The sequence below is a fragment of the Mus musculus genome, chromosome 1 (assembly GCF_000001635.26).
Source record: "Mus musculus strain C57BL/6J chromosome 1, GRCm38.p6 C57BL/6J".
Classification (NCBI taxonomy): Eukaryota; Metazoa; Chordata; class Mammalia; order Rodentia; family Muridae; genus Mus; species Mus musculus.
In genome coordinates this window covers 36129880-36137221 of record NC_000067.6, presented here as the reverse complement: position 1 = coordinate 36137221, position 7342 = coordinate 36129880, and the positions used below count along the sequence as shown (strand labels likewise).

General features: G+C 48.1%; 1 long non-coding RNA gene across 1 annotated transcript; it reads right to left on the bottom strand.

Moving 5' to 3' along the window:
* Window positions 1–5237, bottom strand: Gm33280. The gene is made up of 3 exons (XR_003948643.1): window positions 4901–5237; window positions 2359–4335; window positions 1–1810 (listed from the first exon to the last, which is right to left on the bottom strand). It is a non-coding gene; the product is annotated as a predicted gene, 33280 (long non-coding RNA).
* Window positions 5238–7342: the final 2105 nt, after the last annotated feature.

The window sequence follows — 7342 nt, the reverse complement described above, 5'->3', positions numbered from 1 at the left end:
AGTTTTAAAATATTTTTAAGCTTGTGTGTATATGTGTGCGTTGTGAGCCTGTGTGAGTTTATGTGTACTGTGTGTATAGGTACAACCAGAGGAGGGTAGATCCCCTGTACTGCAGTTACAAGCAATTGCAAGCCCCCTGATATGAGTGCTGGGTCCTTTGCCAGAGGAGGCACTGTTAAGCCAACAAAGAACCAACACATCCAACCAATACAATACAAAGATGGGTTGATGCATGCTGGGAAATAGGGGTAGACATGTGTTAAAGGTGCATTTTCTGTACGTAAATCATTAAGTTTCATATGCAGTGTTCATTGGCTCTGTTCGGTGTCGCCAGTGCACGGTTCGATTGTTGTGTAGAACTAAGGCTGCAGTGAGCAGAGGCCATGTCACCAGAGATATCCTGAATTCATCACACTGGTTTGAGAATGCCTTATAGGAGTTAGCTTTCCTCTCAGAAATTGAACTCAAGTCATTAGGCCTAACGGCAGCTCTGTGATAGCTTTTCTTTTTAACACCCATTTGATTCAAACAGGAGGCTCTGACTAGAGGTCTGCCCTCTAGGGTTGCCTGTTAAGGTCAAATTAATCCCTCAGCCACTTCTCTCTTGGGCTCACACTCCAGACCACCGACCATATCACCCTTGAGCCTCGTCTGGACACAGAATGGCAACTAATGTCCTGTGTTTGCTGAAACCATTCAAATGATGTCAGGTTAAACCTGCCCACCCTGCCTCACCTCCTCCTTCCCGTGAGCCTCAGTGGAGAGGTCACCCCGTTTCCTGCCGCTTAGTCAGCTGTTCCTCCCAGAACAGTAATACAAAACTAGATTCTCTGTCTCTGTGTCTCCCCATCCCACCCCAGACTAACCTCAGAGTCTCTGTCGCCCGGATGGCCTTAAACTCCTAATCTTGTCCCCTTACTCCTCAAGTGCTGGAACCCAGGGCTCCACACATGCTAAGCAAGCTCTCCACCAACCTTAGTTCTCCCCAGGACCCACACCCATCACTAATCCTGGTTTTGCTTTTTCTGGGGTTTCCCCCCACAGTGCTGGGACTTGAACTCAGAACCTCTGCCATGCCGAGAACATGCCCTGCCATGACCTATGCCCCCAGCACACTGTCTTTTTAGAAACATATAAAGAAGGTCATAGCCACACACTAACACTTTTCTCATCGCTGCAACAAATGACAAGAGCCACCTAAGGTTTTACTTTGGCTCCCAGTTGTGCATCCACGGTAGGCAGTGAGGTTGTGCAGACAGGAGCTTGCCGCAGCTAGTTACATTGTAGTTTGGTAGAGTATGTCATACTGAGTGCCTCTTCACATAGTGCATCTTACTCTAATCATATTTACGCGCAACTATATACAGGCAGAAGATGGTAAAGGTCTACCTCCAAGGTCTCTCAACAGACACAATGTGCCTCCGCGTGTATACCCCAGAAACCGGCGCTTCTCTTCTTCCTACTGGATACATTGGGAGGAAAGTTAAGTAGAAACGGTCTAATGTGATTGTCATTAGGAGTGAGAAATCTGTACTACTCTTCAGAGAGTACACACAGTGCTTGGAAGGCAGGGGTTTGAGGAGGTTCTGAGGAAGCCAGATCCACTGTTTGGAGAGGGATGAGTGTGCACGTAGTCAGTGCAGAAGGCAGTAGGCTACTGTGCATTGTCAGAAGGGGAGTGGGTCTCACTCAGTCCAAGTGAAGCTGGGTTACTTAGTCTCTGTGTGTCCTCGTGGTAGGTCTCTTCCCTCAGTTTCCTCAGCAACTGGATCTTCAGGATACTGAAGTGCCTGGATGGCAACATCAAATTCTTCTCCAATGAATCAAAGAAAAAAAATCAAAAGGGAAATTTGGAAATACTGTGGTATATTTAAAGTGAAAATACACCACGTGAAACTCCTGAAATGTAACTGGGAAATGTCTAGCTGTTAATGGCCATGTTATAAACCAAGAGGGCTGTGAGCATCTGCGTGGTAGAGCATAAGTCTCTGAAGTCAGTCCTCAGCATGGAAGAGAAAGCCTCAAGTTCACTGCCAACTGAATGTCTTAATGAAATGCAAGAGTGTGCTAATTATTAAATGACAAAAGGGAAGGATAAGTATCAATGAAACTGAAATTACTTCCTAGAAAATGTCAAAATTGAGAAGCCTTCAGTAGACTGATTGGAGGGGGGGTGACGAGAGAGGGAGGGAGGGAGGGAGAGGGAGAGAGAGGGAGAGGGAGAGGGAGAGGGAGAGGGGGAGGGGGAGGGGGAGAGGGAGAGAGAGAGAGAGAGAGAGAGAGAGAGAGAGAGAGAGAGAGAGAGAGAGAGAGAATGAAAATATTCAAATAATCAAAAGTAGAAAAAGTTATTACTACCTATTCCTCAAAGAGCTATGGTAGTGGATGCATTGCAGTACCGGTGAAAGCCACAAGAGGGCATCAGCTCCCCTGAAGCCAGCGCTATAACGAGTAGCTCTGCTACTGTGCAGTGTAGATGCTGGGACCAGAACTCTAGTCCTGTGGAAGTTGCAGCAAGTGCTCTTCACTGAGCCACTCTCCAGCCCCTGCCACCTGCTTTTGGAAGAAGTATATACATTGACAATTGCAGGGCCTGTAAATGTGAAAACTATCAAAACTGACACAAAGAGACAAAAATAAAATCATGCAGGACCTAGAACAAAGAAGGAGATTGAAGCAGTGCTTATAATAATGCAAAAACCCACAACAAAGGGAATGCCTTTGCAGAGGTTAATTTTGTCAACTTGATTAAGAAGTATGCAGGAGGGTCCATGAGTTGGCTCAGTGAGGGACACACTGTTAGGCGAGCCTGACTCCTGAGTTTGATCCCTGGAACCCATGGAAAGATGAAAGACCCTTTCCTTTATGAACCGCTTCATAAAGCTGTTCTCTGATGCCCCTTTCCCTGCAACACCCTTGAGTCTCTATATGTGCACATGTGCAAACACACACACACACATGCACACATTTTTAAAAAGCACCTAGTATGTGGTGAGTTTTAATAGTCTACTTGACACAACCAGGAATACCTGGGAGGGGCTTCTCAAGGGATTCTGGGGGATTACGTAGCTTACATTAGCCGGTGGGCATGCTTGTGAGGGAGTTTCTTAATTCAGTGAACTGAGGTGGGAAGGCCACCCTGAATGTGGGGGACAACTACAAAAATATTAATTTCAGGGCTGAGGTGGAGGCCCTTCACTGAATGAGACAGAGTGAGCTCAGAACAAGCATGGGTGAATTACTCTCTCCCCCTGCCACCTCGATGGGCTGTGACCTGGGGTTTTGAGCCAAATCAACATTTTCTTCCTTAAGTTGCTTTTGACAGGGTGTCTTTATCACAGCAACAGGAAAAGAAACCAAGACTCCTGGGAGATTAGAGAAGCACAGATTTCCGTTCACTGGTGAATGCAGAAGTTGGGGCCTGTTGGAGGAAGGTCACTAGAGGTACATCCTTGGCTATATCTTCCCATGACCCCTTTTGATTCTCCTCTGTTTTTTCTTGGTAAGAAACAGAGAATCAGAAAGTAAACTCTGAAATTCATAATTAGTTGACATGTGTTTTGTGTGTGGGTACGCGTATGTGTGGGAGTGCATTGTCTCATGGTCTGTGTGTCACCAGGACAACTTGTGGGAATCAATTCTCCCCTGATATGGGCTCTGGGCTTTAAAGTCCAGTTGTCAGGCTGCTGTGTGACAGACTTTTCCTGGGGAGGCACAACATATGCACATCCACCCATCCCAGAAAGGGAGCCAACAACAACAACAACAACAACAACAACGGCAAAACCCAAAGACATAAAGTACACACCAAAGGGCATCAACTCAGAGTGACAACTGGATCAGAAGAAACACTTATGGTCCTGTAGGTGATACAGCTGTCCAGGCTGATGTCCCTTCTTTGCCGTTACTGTTGTGTGCACATGTGGTGAGTGTGTGAACACAGGCACGCGGTGCCACCCACGGGAGGGGAAGTGTGTGGAGAGCAGCTGTCTGAAGCGGTTCTTTCCTTCCACGGCGACATCAGGGAGCAGTCAGCTTTTCATTCTTGTCCAGGAAGCCCTTCACCTGCTGAGGATCCAGCTGCTCCTCCTTGTAGGCGTCCACCATTGCCCCCTACTAGAACTTAGTGTAATGCAGACAACTACCAAAATAATAAATTAGAGGTCTGGAGAGCCAGCTCAGTGGTTTAGAGTGCTGGCTACCCTCCCAGAGGACTAGGGTTCAAATCCCAGCACCCACGTGGTGGCTCACCACCGCCTGCAACTTCAGTTCCAGGGGATCAAACACCCTCTCTGGCATTCGTGGACACTGCACACAAGTAGTACACAGGCATACCTGCAAACAGAAGATTCATAACGTAAGATAAGAACTTAAGAAATCAATTTAAAATTGAAGTGACATTTCTGTGAGGGGTAGCGTGTGTGTCCCTGCCATTCATCCCGGCATGCATGTGAAGGTCAGAGAACAGCTTGCCAAAGCTGGCTCTTTAGCTTCTTTATGTGGCTCTCAGGAATTGAACTCAGGGTTGTCAGACCTGGTAGCAAGTACTGGCTGAGCCCTGTCACAAACTCACATAGACAGACAGACAGACAGACAAACAAACAAACAAACAAGCTCCTATTTGTCTTGAGTTCTGTGTGAGGCTATCTTTCCCTGATATCTCCTTATCCCCACTCCCACTCAGCTCACTGAGCCCTAAAGTGTGTCCCCAAGGCCCCTCCTAAGGTCCATGTCTCCTACTGGTACTTAGAGATGTCTCCATCGTTTCCATGGTCCCAGCCCACTGCCTCAGTGCAGCTGGCAGCTTCCAGCATCCTACTGACCACGGACCACAAGGCAAGGGCGGACCACATCTGCGGCCAGGCATGGTCTCACCCAGCATTGTTTTTTGCCAGGTTACCTTGGAGTCTGTCTGGCCTGCTCCTCATTTCACAGTGGGTTCTACCCTCTGGGTTTTATTGCTGATTGCAGATCACCCTGGCAGCCACTGAGGCCCAGAGGGCACTTCTTTCCTCCCCAGCCCCAGGTCTTTTGCAGTCTCCATTTGGCTGACTGCTACCTCTATGGGTCGATTTGGCTCCGCTCTGTCTGGAAGTATTCTTGTTCAGAGATCCTTCATGCGTCAGGTATCTTAGTTCTCTTTCAGCTATGCCCAAGCTTTCTCCCGCACCTAATGCAACAATGTTATTAGCTTATCAGTGTTCACTAAGTACAGTGGACCAAACTACTTAACATATGAGCCTGGTCGCTTTCTGGGTCCTAAAGCCTGACATTTTCTGAGATACTAGATAGTGACAGTGAGAGTGGGGTACCCGGCTCCCATCCCTAGTGGGACTCGCCCTTTCCCCAGCACATATAAAAAGCAATATTTGTGTTCAGGACTGGGTGCATACCTGTGGCTAGGCCATCCCTGTTGGAGAAGCGGGAATCACACAGGCAGACAGCTATGGTGCAACTCCCTGCCTCACCATGCTAGAACTAGCAAAGGAAATTCACTCGAGATTCTTTTTAGACTTAAGCAGTGCTGATGGGTCCTGAAGTTTAGCTGAGCCAGTGGAAGAGACAGGGGCAAGTGACTGTATTGTGGGCATTGCACTGAGCTGTGCTGAGTGCCCAGAGCACACAGGGTCCTGGCAACTAGAAACGGCCTTAGCCTAAGTCTTACCTTGGCTGGATGTGGATGCTCTGGCAAGGGTCCTGTTAAAATTTGACACCTGTTAAATTTGAAGGTGCTATGCTTACACTTAACAGCCCCAGCAGGGCAGCTGCTTATAGATATAAAGATGAAGGAGGCACGGCAGGAGGGACTTCCGGCAGGAAGGAAGCTGTGTCAAAGACAGTTGGCTGTCTCTCTCTACCTTTAACTATCAGATTGGTAAGAGAATGGGTTCCAAGAAACTGACATTTCTTTGGCTGAGCCCTGCTGGGAGAAGGAAAAGGCTGAGGCCCGGGGCCAGCCAAAGAGTTACAATTTTGCAAGACTTTGCAACAGAGACTGTTCCCCAGACAGTGATAAAGGGTTGGGTGGACAGGGACGATTGTGGCTCCCCATACCTCTTGCTCTCTATTTAACCCTAAGCTTTGTGTCTGGACCACACACACGGACATGGAAGTACTGTCACAGAGCCTCTTTGCTCCTCTTCCAATGCATATATTGAATAAATCTCAATTTTCCGGGTTTTTTCCCCCTTTTTCTTCAGTACTCTTAGTCATTTAATTGCCTCCCTGAGAACACATGGCCAGACCTGACATACTGGGGAGGCTGTCAGGGTTTGAGTTCAGGGAAAAAGCAGGTTTGTCAATGTAAGTTACCATGTCTGATACCCTCCAACACAGGCACACACGTGTATAAATACACATGTGAGCAAACACACATGTACACACATAGATGCAGTTACCCATGGAAACATAAGCAGACAGACACATAAATATGCACATGTGCACACATGCAAGTACATGCATGCTTATACACATAAACTGTGGATAAAACAGCTATGGTCATACTGGATCAAATTCTTAGGACAGACTCATCTGGGCAGGCTGCTCTTGGTGTTAGATGGCAACTGGAGCTGATCATCAGCAGAAAGTAGTCTGGCCTAGGCTGCGTAGCCTACTCTGAGATGTACATTCATGACTTGCAGTACAGAACTGCTTTATCTTATCTCTGCAACTGCATGATCTCTGTGGCCAGGGCTAAAGTGGTCCCAGATGCATCACCATAGCAAGCAGGCGGCTGTGAGTCACAATGAGCGTGGGAGGAAGTGTCCAGTGAGCCACAGTTTACAGGCTGTTGCTATCTTGTAGGCCATGTTTGGCACTTTGGCTTACAGCCATAGGCTGGGCAACCCAGGGAGCAGAGGGCTGGAAGGGCACAATTGAAAAGGTAACCTGGCTTGGCTCTGCAGTAACAGAACCTCCCTGGCTACTAAGATCAGGACCATTGGAGGGGTGTAGAGGAGGCTAGAAATCCAGGAGATGGGAAGAGCCACTTTAGGTGTGGGTGGCGTTATCCCACTGGCCTGGATCTTCCATTGAATAAAAAGGACACAGTGAGCTGAGCCTCAGTGCTCCTCTCTCTCTGCTTCCTGATTGCTGATACAATGTGGCCTGCTGCCTAACTTCTTGCCGTGCTCTCCCCATCAAACTGTGGGCTAAAATAAACCCTTCCTTCCTTAAGTTGCTTTTTGCCAGGCACTTTGTTAAGGCAATGGGAACAGTGACTAACATGCGGCCGCCCGGCCGGGGTGAGGGAGAATGGGGGAGGCCAAGAGGCAGGAGGGAGCTGAGCTGATTGTGGTGGCGCACGCCTTTAATCCCAGCACTCAGGAGGCAGAAGCAGGCG